This window comes from Lycorma delicatula, chromosome 10 (genome assembly GCF_047948215.1).
Source record: "Lycorma delicatula isolate Av1 chromosome 10, ASM4794821v1, whole genome shotgun sequence".
NCBI lineage: Eukaryota > Metazoa > Arthropoda > Insecta > Hemiptera > Fulgoridae > Lycorma > Lycorma delicatula.
Window position 1 is genome coordinate 106361801 of NC_134464.1, and position 23662 is coordinate 106385462.

The 23662-nt window shown below is 30.4% G+C and overlaps 1 protein-coding gene across 6 annotated transcripts in view; it reads right to left on the reverse strand.

Moving 5' to 3' along the window:
• LOC142330985 (arylalkylamine N-acetyltransferase 1-like) overlaps positions 1 to 23662 on the reverse strand; it is a 535412-nt gene that overhangs the window by 143753 nt on the left and 367997 nt on the right. The gene's annotated exons all lie outside the window — the stretch shown is intronic.

Sequence of the window (23662 nt, forward strand, 5' to 3'; positions counted from 1 at the left end):
AAGGTTGGAGTCCTTGTAAAGATAGTTATTTGAATATGGATTTGAATGCTGGACAACTTTGGTTTCAATTTTCACACGTCACAGGAATGATCAATCTGAGTCTGTTGCAGATTTTTTACTGTTACATTTAGACTTATATTACGCTACATCTGCAGCTACTTCAGCCATGGCCAGCCGGTGGCGGTAATTGCATTTGTAACGAGTACAAATACACACTCAGATCAGGTTATATTTAGACTTACATTACGCTACATCTGCAGCTGCGTTAAAGCTGCCAAGCCGTTGGCGGTAATTGTATTTGCATACACACAGGCACACACACCCAGATCCGGTAAGTAAAAATAGAAGACTGGTTGGAGAAAAAGACAGATTCTTGCATTTTAGTCGGCTAAAATTACTTTATACATGACCTTGTATATATTTAAATTTATTAATATTTAAGTAAAATTTATTCTGTTTGTTTTCGGTCGTATCAAAATGTAATTAATTAAGTTTAAAGTATCTACTTAAACTTAACTTACACGAAAACCATCTTACTATTACCCTTTTGGATAATAGTAAAGATGTTCAACGACTAAAGAGACTGCATGTATTGGATCTACAGCCTGTTGTGAATTGGATATCATTCTTTTCCTTCTAAACATTTTTTATATGTGACCAGTGTTAATTTGTTATATATCTTCTTTTTTCTATACTTTTGGCAATTCTTTTTATACTCAATTGCTCGTTCCGTTTTGTTAACCATTTAAGTTTATTGTTCCAAATAACTATGTTACGTTACCATTAATGTTACCAGTAATTCTAGCTGAGAGTAAAAAAATTTAGAAGAAACAGTGAACGGTATGGATAAAGTCCTACGCAAGAACTACTATATGAAAATAAACAACAACAAAACGAAAGTAGTGAAATTCAGTAGAATTAATGAAGATGAACCGCTGAATGAAAAACACGAAGAGTAAAGATTACAGAAATAGAAGAATTTTATTATTTGGGAAGTATAATTACTAAAGATGGACGAAGCAACAGCGATATAAAATGCCGAATAGCACTGGCGAAAAGAGCCTTCAGTTATAAATATAATTTTTTTACATAAAAATTAATTAAACGTCAGGAAAACGTTTTGAAATTATATGTTTGAAGCATAGATTTATATGGAAGTGAAATTTGAGACGATCGGAGTACCTGAGAAGAAAATATTAAAAGATTTTGAAATGCGGTGCTATAAAAGAATTTAAAAAAATCAGATGGGTGGACAAATGAAGTGGGTTAAATTGATGCATTTGGAAAAATATAGTTGAAATGCTTATAGGCCAAATATTAAGGCATCCTGAAATAGTCGCTTTGATATTGGAGGGACAGATATAAGAGAAAAATTCTGCAGGCACGCAACGTTTGGAAGGTGTAAAACAAATTGTTAGGAATGTAGGATGTATGGGGTATACCGAAATGAAACGACTAGCACTAGATAGGGAATCTTTGAGAGCTGTATCAAACTAGTCAAATGACTGAAGACGAAAAAAAATGTTACCATTTAACTTTTTTTTTGTTCTAACAGTTAATTTTCGAATTTTTTTTTTTAATAATGCTTACCCTATTACCCATTATTTCATTAATATCTCTTCCAATCCAAAACGGATATTTTTTTAAAATATAAAAACTGGTTCGTTAGTTCGGATATGCTAAATAAAATGAAGTGTGTGTATATATAATAATAATAAAAATATTATTACTGGTCGCAAATTGATATTTTTAAATAAAAATATTTTTTTCTTTATTTTGTTATGAAAGAGCGAGCATCAATAGCTACGGTCATTAGTCCGGTAGAAATTGGTATTGTACGAAAAGATACCGTGCCTGACCGGAATTCGAACCCGGAACTTCCGCACGAAATGCCCAGACGATACCTACTCAGCCACGGAAATCAGAAAAAATATTATTAATTAATAGTATTAATAAATAAAATAAAATATAATTTTTTTTTCCATATTCTTGTGTTTCGGTAACCCTCCGGGTTAGTCTAGCGGTTAAACTCATCATCACCAAATCAGCTGATTTTGTAAGACGGTAGTTTTAAGATTTGAGTCTTTGTAAAGGCAGTTATTTGTATATTTTTGTCTCGCGCAAGAGACGATATATGTTAATTTAAATTTCTATGTTTAAAGTGCTTAAAATAATAAAATTAAAATATCTTCGATGTGAGAATTATAAAATTTACAAGTTAGGCCGAAATTGTTTTGTGAATATAAAAGTAAATGTGTTATATTTATTCCAAAAAAAAGATCTGTAGAAATGATTTAGTTATTAACAAACCAATTAAATTTGAAAAAAAAACATATTCAGTTTCTCGTAACATTAGATTACATGTTTCAGTCAACCGGCAATCACGAGCAAGGTAGCATATTGTAGTCTCAATTTTTTTTTTTATCTCAGGTAAAATGTGCATATAAATTCATTGTAATTCATAATTGTTTTGACCTATTACATAAAAAAAAAATGTTTTAATGATGTAATGAACGTCATGATTTATTGCATGACGTACCTTGGGTCGGCATGTCATGTAAGACGTGCCGACCCCAGGAAAACTGAAGTATTTTTATTAATCTTACGTAAAAATAAAAAATTGAAAAAAATATATAAAGATACGTTTATTTCAAACTGTAGAAAATCAGTAAGAAATAAAAAAAGAAAATATTATTGAATACATTGGCGTAATATTGAATTACGAGTTGTAAAAAATTGGATGTTACAAATCAAGATATAACAATTCTGACTTTTGATTTACCTCCTATTGTTATATACAACAGAGGAAAAGAATTCTTTTTAAAGTACTGATACATCATGATTCTGTGTTATATTTTTTGTCCATTTAACGGTTTTATATTTCAGTATCATAATATAAAAAAAAAAATGAAATTTAGCACGATGACTTCTATAGGCTCACTACAATAAAAACCGGTCTTTGATCTTTACGACTTGCTTACAAACATGCGTAGGCGACGTGAAGGGATATTAATAGTGGTGATGAGGGAAGGGTTTCATTTTTTAGCCGACTTGGAATTCGCATCGTCAATAACGTCATATCAGAATAAGAGGTTTCATCGTCGATGCACATTACATAATCACAAACGAGGGCATCAAACCCTCCGAAACTTTCACTAAACACCGTGCGTATTTTGGAAATATGACCTTGTCACGTACCCAAATCTACGATTAGGTTAAGAAATTTAAAAGACGGCGTGAAGCAGTAGAATATGAGATTCACAATAGGCGTTCAAGGACAAGTGTTACGGATGACTACATTTGTTGATCCGTGACCTAATTTTAGACGATCGGCAACTTACGGATGATGAGATTGAAATTGCTTCGGAAGTGGTTATCTGTAATAGAAGTGCCCATTCTATTATCACAAAGATAATGCTAATCTCCGTGGCGGAGTAGTAGCGTCTCAACCATTCATCCGGATGTCTCGGATTTGAATATCAGTCAGGTATGGCACTTTTCATACGCAAAAAACGTTCAGTTTCCATATCTTATGCACAAGCATCAAGTTTATAGTAATACCATCAAGAAAAAAAAAAAACAAAAGCACCTTGGATTTTGAAATCAGATATAGGCCCGAAAGGAAATTTTCCAAATGCCCCTGAAGTGAATTTTGGAAATAATTTTTTGCATCAAACATTCATGAAAAAGTCTCGTTAAGTCGTTAACACTTGGGATAAACGGGAAAATCTTATAACATTCCCATCTGTATTTAGTGGGATATTCCAAAAATTTCTTTAGGTTTAGGCTATTGAAAGAGTCACTAGAAGGACATTTATTCTAGAGCGACAACGAAGTAGAGGAGTTTGTGCGCGATTGGCTCGTGACACGTCCTCAAACTTTTTATAAACAAGGAATGCTCTAACTCCCTACAAGTTAGAAAATGGGTAAAACACCAGGGAGACAAAGTAAAAAAGCAATAAATATGTTTTGTATTTCTATATTGTACTAATAAATGTTAAAAACAAAAGTTCGGTTTTATATTTGACTGATCTAGTGTACTCGTACATGAAATAATACTATTAAAATTTATTTCTGATATCTTGAAACGATTGAGAGATATTAGTGGGTGAAAGATCATGTTTCATGCAGTTTGTTGAAAAACTAACTCCTAGTTAGCTAAACAAATAGCATTTTTCAAATCAAATAACCAACTCTAATCTAAAAACAAATAATTATATTTCTTTTATTTATTTTTTTGCTGTTTTTATTATTTGATTGAGCTTAAAATTTAACATTTTGTTTTCGCTGACTAATTTTTCAGTTACTGCAGGGATTGGTTTGTGTGTGTGTGTGTATGTATGTGTGTGTGTGTGTGTGTGTGTGTGTGTGTGTGTGTGTATATGTGTGTGTGTGTGTGTATATATATATATGTGTGTGTGTGTGTGCGTGTGCGTATGTGTGTGTGTGCGTGTGCGTGCGTGCGTGCGTGCGTGTGTGTGTGTGTGTGTGTGTGTGTGTGTGTGTGTGTGTGTGTGTGTGTGTGTGTGTGTGTGTGTGATAGCTACTGCAATCACTCCTACCCGGCTTGTCAGATCTGATATAGCTATAAACGAAGTGTAAATGCAAATATACTGCTAAAAACATATTCTTGAACAGATTCAGGCAGGTTGATCACTTTGAGACATGTGGTTAATTGAACCCAATCACGAATGAATACCGGTGTATCCACAGTCTAACATTAAAATCCATATAAAAGCAACCGCCTTTACAAGAACTCGAATCTTAGAACGACTTTCAAAATTACTGATTTTGTGATTACGAGTTTAATCACTAGACTTACCCGGCAGGTTAAAAAAAAATGAACATAGGTTTTATACACGAGAATCGTTTCTTTCAAATTTATTCATGTTGTATGCGAGTATAAAGAGATATGAGTGGGTGGGTGTTGTATCTATTGAGTGGTACGCTAAATTTATCACTTCGGGAAATGTCATTCATTTAAATATTAAAATTTAGTAATTTATCGAAAAATTCTGCTGTACTTAGAAAATTTGAACAACTCAATACTGATTTTTCTTATTTAACACGAGCTTACAACATTGATGTATGTTACATAAAATTAAACAAATTAAACAATTTTTAACGAATTATTTTTCAATAATTTAACAAAAAAATAATATTACTTATACTGCCTGAAATATTAATTTAAATTTCGGGCAAATTTGATTAGAAAAACTTTACGAAGTTATTTCCTCGTTTTACGGGTCTGAGCAAACGTGATTAGTAAATAATAATTTATGCCTACAACAATGAAATGTTTCTGTTTTGAAGTATCCTATCGATACGAGTTCTACGTACATAATAACTAACTTTCTACATAATTGACTAATCTATACATATAAAAATGAATGTTTGTCTGTCTGTATGTCTCTTATGCCTTCCTAAACCGTTCATCCGATTGCGATGAAACTTTGGTAAGTTGTTGTGCGCACGCCCGCGAAGGTTTCTGAATTAGTTTGGACCCGCTAGGTGGCGCTGGGGTCGATACATTTCGAAAAATTGTATTTATGGTCCGATTTGGCTCATTTTCAGAATATATGTTACGTACATAGAAAGAAATACCTCTGCAAAAAATGGATCCGCTAGATGGCGCTAGGGTTGAGATATTTGGAGAAAATTGCATTTATGGTCGGATTTGGGTCATATTTAGAATAAATATTAGTTACGTGAAAAGAAATATATTTACAAAAAAATGGACCCGCTAGGTGGCGCTGGAGTTGAGATATTTACGAAACAAACAAATATACAAACAGACTTTCTTCTTCTGTATATATATATAAATGGCAATGTTCGTATGTGTGTCCGCTATAGACTAAAAAACTACTAGGCCGATTTACGCTACTGGTCCGATTTAAAAGGAAACAGGGGAAAAGAAAAAAGAACAGGGAAATAGGGAAAAGTGTAAAAAGAGAAAAAAGTTGAAAGGGAAGCAGGGAAATAAGGAAAAAGAGATAAAGTGAAAGGTTAAATTTTATGAAGTTCCGTAATGTTAATCTTTTTAATGTTTTACCAAACTTTCAATCGTATTCATTTAATATATATATATATATATATATATACTCGAATCTAGCAATAGCGAAGCATTGCCGGGTCTGCTAGTTACATATAAATTCACTGTTAATGGCGAAATAAATTAATATTATTAAGTTATTTTAAAATAAGAACAAAAATGTAATAAGAATGGATTGATTCTAAATCATTATTTTGTATCATATGTTTTCATCTCAGTGGTAGTTTGAGTGAGTGGTTAAGGGTACGTGCTTTCCGTCTGGATAATTTACAAATCGAGTTATTTCAAGCCAAATCCTAGTTAATATTTGAAGAGTTTTAAACAGTGTATTTAGATTTGATTGGTCCATTTCAATTTTTTCATGAACACAACAATATGTTCATCTAATGAGGTATCCAATGTTTAATTTTTAGTTAAAAAGATAGTCGATGCTTACCGACTTTTTGTCCTGTTACAAAACTACGTGTAGATGTCAGTAGTAAATTATAATGTTATCGTTTATCAAATTTTAAATACATTACCTGAAAATATTGTATACTTTTTCGTTTCTTATATCGTTTGGATATAAGGAATTATTTCCTTTGTTAAATAAGCCGGGAAAGATTTATCACTTACCTAAAACAGAAAAAAAAAATAGTAAATTATAGATCTATTTAACAGGAAATTTTTAAAATAAATTCTGGATAAATACATCATAAACATTAATCAAACATACGTGATATAAAATATTTGCTTTAAAAAAATAAACTTTATTGCCAGGATGAATAGCCAGGCAAATCTCGGACAACATTTTTATTTTTTTATACAAAACACAGAGTAAATAACTGAATTATCTCATAAAAAAATCTGATGGGGACACCAAATGACTGACTTGTACGCCTATTAAATTATATATACATATTTTTTGCTGTACTTCATTTAAACTTATTTCATTTGAAAGTGAGATACGATCCTCCAATTCTTTATTAAAGTGGACAGTTACACAATCGCTGAGATATTAGTTTTTATTAACATCAAATATTTATACAATTATCAATTCAACAATCTTACATGAAATATTAGGATAGAGTAAAAATCTCTTTATTACTCATATTACAAGACAGTTTTATTCGTTTCTTCGTGAGCTGCTGAATAAAAAGGTTTAAGATTTCGGGTGTGTCTTATAAACAAAGGTTAATAATAATTAAACTATTCCGTTGTAAACTCCTGTATACTGGTTACAAATGTTAATTTCCCCTAACGGTGTAACATTTTCAGTTTTTATTATTGGATTATTTGGTGAGTAATCAAAAATGAATAGAAACTATCAGACAGGAAAAAGAAAGATAACGTGAAGAAATATAACTCAAAAAACAACAAGAAGATGAATATGAAGGAAAAGGAAATGTTAAGTCTAAGGAAAGAATAAAAAGATTAAGAGAGGATGATGAAGATAAACATTGAGAAAATTTGCTAGAGAACGTGTACACAAATTAAGATCAGAAGAATTATATCAAACCAAAGAACGATTTAATGATTGGCAACAAAAAAACGAATAAAGTGATGATCAATTCCAACTTAGGGAGAATATTGTCCGACAATGTCAAAGGAGTAATGAACTAAAATATAAGAATTTTTTGGAATTTATTAAAGATCGGGCATGTATGTCTCAGTGTATATATTGTTCTTGTTAGTGTCTATTTTTCAACCGCTCTGCAGTTAATTTTAATGTGAATAAAATTAAACAGAGATTCCAGAATAATTAAATAAAATTAGACGGTAATTAAATTAGAAAATCCAAAAATAATACGATTCTAAATTATAATTTTAAATTAATATTAAATAAGCAGATGTTTCACCATACATATTACATATACACATATGTAATGCCTATTAAATTACATTTACAAATTTTTAAAAGTACATAAAATTTTATTTCGCTAATAATTTTTTTCATTTTTTTTATTATTATTGAATTATTAATTATTGTTTTTTTTTTACAATCACGGGTTAATAATTATTAATAAATCAATATATTTAAATAAAAAAAATAAATTAAAAGAAAGTTAAAAAAACAAAAAAAGATGAATTCTTATTCGAATAGATGTGACTTCCCTTTAAGATCAAGTATTTGATTAATTAAAATATTAATTTTAATTTCGACTGCAATCAAAAAGGTAGATGCACAACTAGATCTTACAAACGTGCTAAATCCATAAGTCAGCATCCTACGGCTAATCGTTTATAAGTTATACAAGAAAGCACATACATACATACATACGTACGTACAGACGTCACACCGAAACTAGTCAAAATGGATTCGGGGATGGTCAAAATGCACATTTCTGTTGAAATATGAAAACCGAAACATTTCGTGATCACAATACTTCCGTACCGTACAAAGAAGTAAAAATCAATAGTAATAAAATTAATAATTAAAATATTAACCTTCCAAATTGTTTTAGAAATGTAGTTCTTAATGAACGACTTACTGGAAAACCCTTTTTTCACTAATCAGTTTTATTTTGTGTACATTTCTTTTAATGCGATCCATTTTTAGTGGTCTTCCGGTTGTCATTTGCTTTTCTTGTTATCCGTTTGTTATTGACTAAGAAAGTTACGCGTAATCCACCTAAATGAAAGACTGAAATAATACGTAGTTTTGACGGTAATAAAATGTTGATTTTCGGCTCTTTTTTATATGTGAATAAAACTAAATAATGTGCAACGGATCAAATAAAATGTCATAAACTTTCTCATTACGTTTTTTTTTAAATTCATCAACCGATGATTTCATTTTGAAATTTTCACCACTATATGTCTTCCAAAATTATAAAGTTTATTTTTTTTTCTTGTACTTCAATCACCGGTCAACCTAAATTTTTAACCGACTTCAAAAAGTTATGTATTCGAAACGTATATTTTGTTTTATGCTTGTTCAGGTATAACGTTTTTTCTATTCATACGATTGAAATAAATCTTGTGGAAAACGACGCAGCTGCTTTTCGCAGTGGTACCACGATGTTGAAAAAAATATTTAGAGAAAATATCGGTCTGAAAATTGACAAGAAAATGTTTTTTTCGCCGTCTGGCGGGTTGGTTAAAGGATCCTCCTTCTTTCGAATAACATTTCCAATTGGCCACTTGTAACTTCACCAGAACACAAGTTATTTAATAAATGTGTCATTTCTTCGCCTCATGTTTATTGTTAGCTCACAAAATGAAAACTGATGCCACAAATTTATTTCTGCTTCACAAAAAGGATGTTGAAAAAAACTCCAATGGCCTTTGATTGGAGGCAACTGAATTATATCACCAAACAGGAGCATATTAACTCCGAAAAATTAGATGCAGAAAATTATGAAATAATTATGTAAAAAAAAAAATATGGAACTGACATCAAATACACTAAAAAGTAATTTCGTCCAAATACTTAATTCCTTAGACAGTCTTTTTGAATCGGCTTTAAAATACATGATCACATTTATGTGGTACTTGAATGGAACTATACATGGCGTATATAAAAAGACGTAATAATTTCAAAACAGAAAAGCAATCAAAGCATATAAATATGAACTCCACTGATGTAATATCAGTATTGGTTTTTATGAAGTATACGTATGTAGGATTATATTATATCTAAAAGTTAATTTTGTAGAAGCAGGCGCCGGTTCAAAAAAGTGTTTTAAGGAATTAAATATTTGGATGAAATTATTTAGCGCATTTTCATAACGGTTCAACTTTTTTTTTAAATAAGTATTCCTATTCTGTTCTTGTTACCACACGAAAAAGGGAGGAAACTGTCCAAGAATTACAGCAACAGTAATCACTTACCTTTGTTAATGGCTTAAAATAAAATAACTATTTTATAATAATTGCAGTAAAAAATTAAGAATGGTCTTGCTTTATACCCAAATTCATTTCATAACTGAAATTAGGAAGTAAATTAGAACTTCGCCGGTAAAAGTCCGCAGAACTCGACGGCACGGCGAAAACAACGAATTATGTTTACAGTTCTAAACATGACCTAATCTAAAAGTAAAATGAAAATGGGGAAAAATTTGAAAAATAAACCTTATTATTCAAATAATAATTTGAATAATATGTCTGAAAACATTATATTTCAGTTCAGTTAGATTTGTAATAAAAAATAATTTTAAAAAATAACTCGAATTTTGTTGACAAGATTTTTTTCTCTCATTTGATGAGCCGTGGGACTCAAATATGTTACTTTTTCCTCAAAAAGGTAGCTTTACGAATCGCTCCGCTAGATAGCAGTTCTAATTCCTCAAATAGGTGGGTTTACGAATAACGCCGCTAGGTAGCAGTACTTAACAGCGCCTTTGGATTTATGAATGATCTCGTACAAAAACTTGATAATGTACTTGAAGTAATAAAATTTAAAAGAAAATTTACTACAGCTTGTTTTAATAGTAAATGCTCTTACTAAATGAAAGTACTGAAGATGTAACAATTTTTTTAATTCCTATCACCCCATTAAAAAAAATTATTAGTTTACAAGAGATTATAGCTACTAATAAAACACACAAAAAAAAAAACACGAACACTAGGAAAGTATTGCAAATGTGCCAACAAAGATTTGTTACATAGAACAGAAATAAATTCGATTGGAAAAACTTTTACTTTACAATTAGAATTACGAATATTTGAACGAATTGATGGATAAATAAAAAAAAGTTTATTTAATAAAACTATAAAGTGTGTTCACGGATACGAAAAAAATCGAGGGTTACACTTACAAAATATTAATTGCTTTATTATATCACGTGAAGATCATTATATTAGTTTTGTTGAAAAAGGAACACTTTTGTATGCAGTGAAAAATATTAAATTGTAAGACTATAAAAGTAAAAAAATGTACATCTAAAATGTATAAATATAAAATTGATAAATATTTTTTTTTTTTTTTTTTTTTGGTCTTCAGTCATTTAATTGGTTTGATGCAGCTCTCCAAGATTCTGTATCTAGTGTTAGTCGTTTCATTTCGGTATACCCCCTACATTCTACATCCCTAACAATTTGTTTTACATATTCCAAACATGGCCTGCCTACAAAATCTTTTCCTTCTACCTGTCCTTCCAATATTAAAGCGACTATTCCAAGATGACTTAGTATGTGGCCAATAAGTCTGTCTCTTCTTTTAACTATATTTTTCCAAATGCTTCTTTCTTCATCTATTTGCCACAATACCTCTTCATTTGTCACTTTATCCACCCATCTGATTTTTAACATTCTCCTATAGCAGCACATTTCAAAAGCTTCTAATCTTTACTTCTCAGATACTCCGATTGTCCAAGTTTCACTTCCATATAAAGCGACACTCCAAACATATACTTTCCTGACATTTAAATTAATTTTTGATGTAAACAAATTATATTTCTTACTGAAGGCTCGTTTCGCTTGTGCTATTCGGCATTTTATATCGTTCCTGCTTCGTCCATCTTTAGTAATTTTACTTCCCAAATAACAAAATTCTTCTACCTCCATAATCTTTTCTCCTATTTTCACATTCAGTGGTCCATCTTTGTTGTACATTTCATTACTTTTGTTTTATTTTTGTTTATTTTCATGCGATAGTTCTTACGTAGGACTTCATCTATGCCATTCATTGTTTCTTCTAAATCCTTTTTACTCTCGGCTATAATTACTATATCATCAGCAAATCGAAGCATCTTTATCTTTTCACCTTGTACTGTTACTCCGAATCTAAATTGTTCTTTAACGTCATTAACTGCTAGATCCATTTAGATTAAAAAGTAACGGAGATAGGGAACATCCTTGTCGGACTCCCTTTCTTATTACGGCTTCTTTCTTATGTTCTTCAATTATTACTGTTTCTGTTTGGTTCCTGTACATGTTAGCAATTGTTCTTCTATCTCTGTATTTGAACCCTAATTTTTTTAAAATTCTGAACATTTTATTCCAGTTTACGTTATCGAATGCCTCTTCTAGGTCTATAAACGCCAAGTATGTTGGTTTGTTTTTCTTTAATCTTCCTTCTAATATTAATCTGAGGCCTAAAATTGCTTCCCTTGTCCCTATACTTTTCCTGAAACCAACTTGGTATTCTCCTAACACTTCTTCCACTTTCCTCTCAATTCTTCTGTGTAGAATTCTAGTTAAGATTTTTGATGCATGACCAGTTAAACTAATTGTTCTGTATTCTTCACATTTATCTGCCCCTGCTTTCTTTGGTATCATGACTATAATACTTTTTTTGAAGTCTGACGGAACTTCCCCTTTTTCATAAATATTACACACCAGTTTGTATAATCTATCAATCGTTTTCTCACCTGCACTGCGCAGTAATTCTACAGGTATTTCGTCTGTTGCAGGAGCCATTTTCCCATTTAAATCTTTTAATGCTCTCTTAAATTCAGATCTCAGTATTGTTTCTCCCATTTAATCCTCTTCAACTTCCTCTTCTTCCTCTATAACACTATTTTCTAATTCTTTTCCTCCGTATAACTCTTGAAAAATATGACTATCAACAAAAAAAAAAAAAATTGGCCAAGAAATTCAAAGAATGTATGTTTGTTTAAAAGGCAATAAATTTTAATAAAAATCCATAAGATAACAATCAGTAATTCATAAAAACAATAAAAGTATAATCTAACAAAACACAGTCATATCCAAAAGATATTACAATGAAACTGTGAACCTTACGGTAAGAATCTAGCAGATATAATTCCTTCCGCTCAAAAAACAAAGATTTCTGTAACATAAATAAAACTGTTTTTAATAAAAGAATACTGATATCAAAAAAGATAAGACACTACATTCTATTATCAAAATCTGTTATTATTTTAAATTTTGTTTAAAAAAAATACACTTTAAATGTATGTAATTGACGTTAGATATATAATAATAGACAATAAAACATTTTTTAAGCGTTCTATAAAAAACAAAAAAGAAATTGTTACAAACTCTTATCGATCCGATTTCATTTATATGTAATACAGAAATAATACAATTCTTATGATTATTCGTTGTTTAATAAATGAAATCGGGCCGGTAAGAGTTTTATTTAACATATATATATATATATATATATATATATATATATATTTTAAACAAAATTCTAATTAATAACCGATTCTGATAATAGAAATGTAGTCTTACCTTTTTTGATATCAGTATCATTTTGTTAAAAATATTTTTATTTATATTACAGAAATTTTTGTTTTTTGAGCGGAAGGAATTATATCTGTAGGCTCTTATCGTACGGTTTAAAATTTCATTGGAATGTTTTTTTGTTTTTTTTTGTATATGAATACATATATATTTATTATAAACATTTAGTTTGTCATTCCTATACACTCAGAAAAATATTTATCACAGACAAATAATTGAAAGTAAAAGCAATGTTATTCAAAGATGATGAACATAATTCTTTTACATCTGTCTCTTTACGGGATCACAAGATGGTGATAAATCAACCTCTTTTTAATTAAATATTTTTTTGATGCAAGGTGTGTGTGTGTGTGTGTTACGTCTGTAATAATTGCATTACACTAAGCTTGATGAACTTGCCTTGATAAGCTTAATGCACTAACCTTGTTTTAAAGTATTAATAAAGAAGACCGGACTTGGTTATTTCAGTCCTTATATATCAGAATTACTGTTGCAATCTACAGAACGAGAAAGAGCTCTGAAACCTTAACAACTTGTAAATAAATTGCTTCAAGGTATTTACAGAAAAATCGTGTTCAGTATGCATCACTGAATGGTGATATTATCTGAATACCTGAATCATCTGATGACAAAATGTAACACTGTTACATATTACAGTGATAAGTAATCGGTAATTAAAGCTAACCGAAAGAATTTAATTATTTTAATAATCTAATTGATGACAGAATATTTTAATATAATATCCTGTTTAGAATATTTATAACATTAGTATTATTTCCCAATGTTTAATTACTTATTTTACAACTTTGTAAATATAAAAAACATTTTAATACCCCTACAAAAAAATAAAGAATATGAAAAATTTAATATATAATAATTAATTAATGCAAAAATTTGTTTGAATTCATACCCAATTAAAAGTTCTACTTTTTCGTACTGTTCTTCAAAGTTTCATAAATTAAAGAAAACGTATAAGAATTATAATAGCCGGTGAGCAATTTAAAGCCGAACCACTATAGACTAAAGTTCGGAACTGTAACATTTCGTAAATGAAATGAAAATGAAAATCTAAATTAAATTTTTTTTAATAATAAAATCGGGCCGGTAGAATTTTTGTAACTATTTTTTCTATTTTTTTTCTTATTATATGGAACGCTTAAACATTGTTTATTATCTATTGTCTATTACATATATTTAACATGTATTTTTTTAAAAATAAAATTCTAAATTAATAATAGATTTTGATAATAGAAATGTAGTGTCTTACCTTTTTTGATATCAGTATCGTTTTGTTAAAAACAGTTTTATTTATATTACAGAATTTTTTGTTTCTTGAGCTGAAGATATGATATATGCGGGACTCTTACCGTACGGTTAACGATTTCATTGTATAATGAAATACTGCTGGGCGGTATTTTTGGATATGCAACAGGCTTTCGTTATCAAACTTAAACGGTTAAACTGGTTATTAGGAAGAAGCTCCGTGTTATCGTTAAACAAAAACTGTTGTACAAGGCGATTGTAAAGCCTGTATGGGCCTAAGGGATACATCTTTGGGAAACAGCAAGCAAAAGCAATATTGACATCATCTAAAGGTTTCAGAACAAAGTGCATAAGAACATTTCGGAAGCGATATGGTTTTCGAAGAACGATTACCTAGAGATTCTATCTATTCGTGAAGAAATCAACCGGCTAATTTCAAAGTTCATTAAGTTTAACTTACACAAATACCATCTGACTATTAACGTTTTGGATAATAGTAAAGATGTCCGACGACTAAAGAGACTGCATGTATTGGATCTACAGCCTGTTGTGCGTTGAATATCCTTTTTAAACTTTTTTTATATGTTACCAGTGTTAATCTGTTGTCTTCTTTTTTTCTCATGTATACTTATGACAATTCTTTTTATACTCAGTTTCTCGTTCTGTTTTGTTAACCATTTAATTTTATTGTTCTCTATACCTATGTTACCATTTAACGTTTTTTGTTCTAACAGATAATTTTCGAATTGTTTATTTAATAATGCTTACCCGATTAGCCATTATTTCATTAACATCTCTTCCAATCCAAATCGGATATTTTTTAAAAAATATTAAAACTGGTTCGTTATTTCGAAATTTTAAATAAAATTAAATGTCTATAACGATAAAAAATGTATTAATACTGGTCGCGAATTGATATTTTTAAATTAAAATATATTTTTTCTTTATTTTGTTATGAAAGGGCGAGCATCAATAGTTATGGTCATTAGCCCGGTAGAAATTAGTAATGTACGAAAAGATGCCGTGTGACTGACCAGAATTCGAACCCGTAACATCCGCAGGAAATGCCCAGACGATACCTACTCAGCCACTGTAATCGGCAAAAATATTATTAATTAATAATATAAATATATAAAATAAAATATAATATTTTTTTAAATTCCATATTCTTGCGTTTCGGTAATTCGCCGGGTTAGTCTAGCGGTTAAACTCATCACCACAAAATATTTGATTTTCGAAGACGAAAGTTTTAAGGTTAGAGTCCTTGTGAATTTGTATATGGATTTGAATACTGGACAGCTTTGGTTTCAATTTTCACACGTCTCAGGAATGATCGATCCGAGTCTGTTCCAGACTGTTTACCGTTATATTATATTTATATTACGCAACATCTGTAGCTACGTCAGGCCTGGCAAGCCGCCGGCGGTAATTCCGATTGCATATACACATGCACACCCAGATCCGGTAAGTAAGTGAAAAACTGGTCGGAGAAAAAAAAAAAACAGATTCTTGCATTTCAGTCAACTAAAATTACTTTAAACATGACCTTGTATATATTTTAATTTATTAATATTTAAATAATAAATTTATTCTGTCGATTTATTTTTTCTATCGTATCAGAATGTAATTAATTGAATATCAATTGAAGTGAATACTTTTTGGCTTAAACCAATTACAAACTTTTATTCAGTTCGTCTTAAAAGTAATCACTTTATGAATTAATGTGTCTGTACGTTCGCACACGCGCATCACCTACTTGTAATTATATTAGTAGTCTATTTGTATGTTATTCTGCTGTATATAGTGTACATGGGTGTATTATTTCCCTGGTAAAAGTCAACTGTACTAGTTAGCTTGTCACATTCTTTATTCGTAGGTACTATAAAACTAATAATAATAATAATATTCGCCTTTTACTTCGGTCTCTTTTGTCACGCTTTTCTGTCTTTATCAAGTTCCTTTGTCTTTATAATTAATTTCCTAGAACAAAAACAAACACCATACGCAAGTAGGAAACGAATGTATTACCCTAAAGGTTTAGCCTTCCTCTTTTTACTAGTTCAAGGCTAAAAATATGAAAGGGACGGTAAAAGAACAATAATTTAATTATTTAGAAATTAATTTCATGCTGTGAAATATAAAAATTACTTTTACAACTGTTCAGTTTCACGTTTCATAAATTAACGAATAAACAATGAAAATTTAAAAAAAATTATTTTGTTAATTATTTTACCTTAATACTACCAGAAATATTAATTATTTAAAAAATGTTATTTAAATTTATTTTTAAAAAATTATTATTAACTTATTAAAAATTCATTTTTTAAAAACAATATATACAAAAACCCAAAATTTTGTTCTTTATGATGTAAAATTATCAAAAATTAGTAAAAAAAGGAAAAGATTAAATACAAATTAAAATAAAGAGTTGCTGTAAAGATATTAATTCTCACCAGGCATAAAAATTAAAATATTCATTTTACAGAGTGTCTTACGAAGAAACGGAAGAAACTTTCAGGACATGTTCTACTGGTGAAAATAATTAAAAAAGTACAAATAAACATAGGTCTGGAAATGCTTTGTTTTCGAGTTACGGCTAGCGAAATATTTCGCCCGAATTTCATCAGCTCATCTAATAAAAAGAAGCTTTACTGTAATTTTTTGGACCCGCATTAAGAAGTAAAATTGATGAATTTTTTAACTGGGAAATAAGATAAAACAGGTTCCAGAACTGTAACTTCAATGCATTTTGATATCCGACGTAAAACAAAATTCAGTGTTTTAGGGTTGTAGTACAATCGTTTTGTTAAATGATCAATAAAATGCGGAATATTTGGTAACAAAATTTGTAGAAAATTAATTCTGAGAAAATTAATGTAAATACAGCTAATAAAAAGTAAATAAAACTTTTAAAATTCGGTTTTTTATAGAAGTAAAAGACGAAAAATTGACACTAAATCGTACAACTAGGGTGTCCCATATAAAACGCAACCTATCAATCACTCATCCATGAAATTTCAAAGGTCAAGCTTACTTCACTACTCGTTACTGAAATGGACTCGTCCAACATCTGAAAATCGCGGCGACGCAGTAGAACACTACCGATAGTAACAACAATGCAATCATAACGTTCTGTGTATTGCTAGGGACAAGACGGTGTTTTCGCTAGATGAACGTGTTTTCATTGTCGAGTCGTACTTCAGTACGAAATCAGCGGTTGCAGTGCAAGATTTTTTTCGCCATAAGTACCCAGATAAACCAGCTCCTAACAAAACATCAGTATTAAGGTTAGTTGCAAAATTTAGAGAGACCGGTTCTGTTAATAACAAGGAACACAAAAGATCTGCGTCAGTGTTGAATACAGATACAGTCGCTGAAATCAAAAACCGATTACTCGCCTCGCCAAATAAATCGATCAGACGTTTGTCTGCTGAAATTAATTTGTCAAAATCAACCGTTCATCGGGCAACCAAACAATTACAATTACGACGACCTTATCGCATTCAAACGGTTTATCGACTTCTTGAGCCCGACAAAGAAAAACGGCTACAATATTGTCAACGTTTCCGTCGATTTCTGCGTGAGGGAATTGATGTTATGGATTCGTTATTTTTCACAGATGAAGCACGGTTTCATTTGTATGGCTACGTAAACAGCCAAAACAGTAGAATTTGGAGTGCTGAAAATCCCCACGATTTTCGGCACGATTTTGAAAAACCCCCCACGAAAAACAATTACACCCGCAGAAGTCGGGCGTGTGGTGCGTGATATCGCGGAAGAAAATAATCGGTCCTATTTTTTTCGAGTACATCATTAATGCAGAACGATATCAGGATATTTTATTTCAGTTCATCGCACTCTTGGAAGAGGAAGACAGACACTGCTGGCTACAACGGACGGTGGCGACATCGCACTACGCAGGTTCAACTTCTGATTTCGTTGAGGAATTCTTTGGTAATCGTGTTATCGGTCGAAGCTTGTGGCCACCAAGATCTCCAGATTTGACTGCGGCGGATTTTTTTCTACGGGGTTACCTCAAAGAAAAAGCCTACAGCAACAAATCACGAACACTTGAACGATTGAAAGTCGATATTGAACAAGCTGTATTAAATATCCAGCCACAAACTTTGAAAAAATTGCAAGAAACGCTGTAAAAAGAATTGAAGCTTGTATTCAAGAAGATGGCGGCCACTTCAAACATTTACTCTAAATGTAAGGTAATGGATGGTAATAATAAAAATTACATTTACATTTACACATGCCTTTTTATTATTTCAATACCTAACAATATAAGGTTGGGTTGCGTTTTATATGGGACACTCTTAATAAACATTCTTTTTAAAATTTTTCAGTGTATCAGCATTTATGAACGAAAGGGTCATCTCCAACGTGTTTGTTTTTCTGTTGAACGCCCAGTAAATAATTGTGTTAATAATGAACATCGTGTGATTTAGCATATTAAACGTAGGATTTGTGATATCAAAGATCTTTTTGAGGATAGGCTAAGTTTTTTTTTTATCATTTTTTTTTTGTATTTATGTTTATGAGCAAGATATTTTTTTTTTTTTTGAATGATTATTTTTTGTTTTTAATTCTTCTGAGTTAAATTTTTTTTTTTATTGGGTTTACTGTTTTTTATGCCATTAGTACAAGGCGAATCTCATCTTGCATGGGTTTGTTAAAAAAACAAAATATGGCGCATCCTACGGAAAGAAAATATATATCCTTCCTGCCTGCAGAAGGTTCAAAATTTTCGACCAACAGATTATATCCAGCGATTAAACTTCTTCATTGGCTCTTGTAAAGTTTCTAATTACTTTTTATTGTTTAAATTTATATTAATTTTCTCAGAATTAAATTCTCTACAAGTTTTGAAACTGATTCTTTCGTAATTATTAGCATTTAACAAAGCTATTAAAAACCTGAAAAAAACTTTTATTTTGTATTTTACATCGGATATCTTAAAACCTACTAAAGTTCTGGGACGTGTTTTATCCTATTTCCCGGCTCAAAAAATCACTAATTTTGCTCCTTAATTCGGGTACCAAAGATTACAGTAGGGCTTCTTTTTATTAGAAGAGCTAAAATCCAGGCGAAATATTTCGCTAGCCGTAACTCGAAAACAAAGCGTTTCCAGACCTATATTTATATTGATTTTTTTTTTCATTACTTTCATCAGTAAAACATGTACTGAAACTTTCTCCCGTTTCTTCGTGTGTCACTTTTTTATATTTGCTGCACCCTTTACGGTTAGAAAATATAGACAACAGCAAAGTAAGAAAGATTAGTTCATATTTAACAACATTTTTGTAGATGAATTTAATAAATTAAATAGGTTGTTAAAGTTCGAAACCAAGGAGCTATAAAAGATAAATAATTAATTAATAGGTAAGATTGTAGTAGAATCTTGTAAAAAATGAAGAATTATTACACAAATATAAAAATAAAACTAATGAAAATAAATGCATTGCGTTATGTACGGCAACGATGAGTATAATATTTCCTCCATCAGTTATTATTGATTCTAATATCATTAGATAGCCAATACAACTACCACCCTGATGAATTGATTTGTTGCCAAATAAATAATAATAATGTGCCCATTTAGTTTGTTGTCGTGTCTGTCCTGGATGCAGTAGAAATAATTTAGTTTGCCTGTAAAATGTAAATCGTTACTTTTATTTTCGTGTAGCAGTGTAATTTTCCCCACTAAAAGCATCGGCTAATGATATATATGTAAGATAATAATATAAATTATTTTAATAAGTGTAATTGGACAATATGTCTTTTTCTAGGTTTGAAGTTTTTAGTTTTTCTTTAAACGCAACTGGAGTTTGTCAACAGTTCGTATTGAACGAACAGCCAATCTATACAATTTCATCTTTACATGCTGGAATCTGTGATTATAGTTCCAGTTAGGGACATCCGTAACTTTTCATTCCTTTTTTTAAGCTTTTATTTTAGTTCTTAAAAATTAATTGGATATTTATAGGTCTTATATTAATGCAACAGTACTAGAATCCAGTTTAACTGATAGTATATGTCAACAAAGAAAACTTCCTAAAGTAGATTTAAATATCATATTGTGCAATCATTATCAAGCATCAATAAATTTTATATTTGATTCAACAAAATATCGTTATTCTTAAAGTTATATCATTTTAATTTTCCCACTTACATAAATATAGCGTAGATAATGTAACGATATATTGCCGTTAAATTAAAAATTCCAGAATAATGAATGTGCTTATGTTGAGTTGATATTTTCTATCTTAAGATTGGATGAACCATTTTAAATGTAATTCTTCTTTGTCATCACTTTATGGATTAGGCAAACAGTTCCGGGGACTATCTCCTCATCGGTCTACCAAAATTTCGACGTCCTTCGGGTTTATATTTTCTCGCCTGCAGTAGAAAACGTTCTACACCCGTACACTAAATGATCAAACCAGTTTCTTTTATACATTAATTTTTTTTCTTCAATACTAAATATATTCGATTTCTTTCCTCATTTGGTAATCTATTTTGCAACCTGCACCCTTTCTCTGTTCTGAGGAACCTCATTTCCGCTGCAGGCAGTCATCCTTTACTCTTATAGAAAGTATCCACATATCACTACCATATAATACTGCTGATATCTCCATAGTTTTATAAAATTTAAGCCTTACATCTTTTAAAGTCTTATTTTTAAATTTGTTTGTATTGTTTCACAGATATATCTAAATATCTTAATCTTGTCGGTCATGTCTTTGTTTTTGAAGAAGGTGCATCACAACCTAAATATTTAAAGCGAGATACTTGCTCAAGAATTAATTTGTATTCATGCACACATTCTACAGGGTGAATTTTCCAGTTCAATTTAAATGGCAAAATAATTTTTGTATACGAAGCACTGATGACAAACGCATACAGAGTGATACTGATATTATGAGTCTCATATATTAAACTTTTACTCAAAGGTATTTAAATCCTTTCACATAATTTAGGCCTGTTTTCAATTGCCGTTCGGAAATTGGGAGGGGGTGCGATGGGGTTCTACCGTAATATCTCGGCAACCGCTCGTCCAATTTATGCGATTCAAACGGCGTATCTATCAGCAGGTCGATCGCTAACTGTTTAACGCATCGGGTACACTCTTGATCAACCGAATCTTGGTTATCCGGAAATTAAATCGTTTAGCCCTATGGTTTGATTGCACTCATCCACCGTAAAACGTACCGATCCAATCTTTCGTTAAATACGCTCAAATTTGTGCGCTAGCGTAGCTGTAAAGTATAAACTTATAAGACTAGAAAGTAGAAAATAAAAAATAAGTAAAAAAAAACTTAAGCACTAAAATGTAAAAAAAATTTTAGGACGGTATCTCAGAATTGATTTGACAGTAAGCTTTGATAGTGATTGTATGATTGTGTTGAAGTCGTCACTTCAAATTAAAAATTTGATGTGTTTGCCAATTCTTTCTTATACGTGATAAATGGCCAAAATAGTGGGGTTCAAACACGCATAAGAAAAAATTGGCAAAAACATCAAATTTTTAATTTAAAGCTATGACTTTCACATAATGTTGCATATCACCATCAAAGCTTGTTGTCAAATCCATTTTGAGATACTGTCAAAAATTATTTTTTACCTTTCAGTGCGTATAATTTAAGAGTGGTATTTAAAAATTTTTTTTACGTATTTTTTTATTTATTTATGTGATTGTTTTTCTTCATAAAATAATGAACTATAACTAAAAAGTAGGCACCTGAATCTACCGATCACTAGCGGAAAATCCCGATTCGTTAATAATTTCTAGAGTTAAATTTCTAATTTAACTTTCGTTATATCAATTTTCATCATTAAAAAAAAAAAAAAAAATTACACAAGAGGTAATCAATTTTGGACAGCTAATAATTCCATTCCAAGGCGCCGTCCGCCAGGGCAACCCGTCCTATCTGCAGAGGCATGCCCTACGCACATTGTGTAGGTAGTTTTAAATAAACCAGTGATTTTCCATCGTCTGGTTAAACACTTTGTTGTGTCACGTTTTATGTAACATACAGTTATGTACAAGTAGACACACATACAAACACAATGTGTGTGTGTGTTTGTTTGCGCGTGTGTTTAGTAGTCAGGACGTGTACGTGACTTTCAAATGGTTGGCTAAAGTGATGTAGGTCTGCAGATTGTTATTTTTATCGAGAGAAGGGATACAATAGCATTTACATTTGTGTGAAAACGAGACACATTGACACTCATTTGTATTTCTCTAATGAGCTGTATAGAACTTTTCCATTAACAAAAAGACTTAGTGCTTCTAATTTAAGACGTTTATTGTAACTTATATTCCGTTTGAAATTTCAAAAAAAATTATAACTGGTTATATTATGTACGTAGAATTTATCTATTATATTTTAACTTTTAACTAATATTAAAAATTATCTTATTGTATTTATACGTAATTTTGTTATTATCAGTGTATTAATTATATTTTATGTTTTTATTTTTTTTTATCTTACACGTATATATGTCACGAATTTCTCTTAGGACTTTCATAACATATTCTACTTCTGAAAATAATGGTTAAAGTTCATATAAACATATGTCCTAAAATGCATCGTTTGTGAGTTACGGCTAGTGAAAGATTTTGCTCGGATTTCAGTTACCCCGCTGAAATGAGATCGTACTGAAATCTTTGGGACGTTAATTAAGGAGCAGAATTTGATGAATTCCATAACTAAAAGGAAATTTTAGGAAAGAGATGAGAGAGTCCCAGTGCCTTATCACTGTCGCCCATGGGTGCAAGCACAGACGAACGGCAGATCCGCAGGGGTTGAAGAACCCCTGCGGAGGTTGAGGAAAATGGTTGGAGAATATAAAAAGATCATGCTCGATTTTCTTTACATTCACTCATTATTAAGTGAGTTATTAGGCTTAAAACTCCTTCGAAAAAATATAATTGAACTAAATGTTTTATTTATATCTTTTCAATAGTAAATGAATAAAATATAATATATGGTTAATATTCTTACTAGTTATTTTATTTTGGGTGATATTTTGTTTTTTTTATTTATTTTTTTTTTTGTATCTCAAATTATATTTACAATTGGTTTCGTAGATTAGAAACCATAAGTAAATTTTGTGACAAGAATAAAGTTATAAAGGAGTTTCCCTTGAAACATCTTAATTAAATACATTCTAGGCATCAAAAGTAAATCAAATTTAGCATAA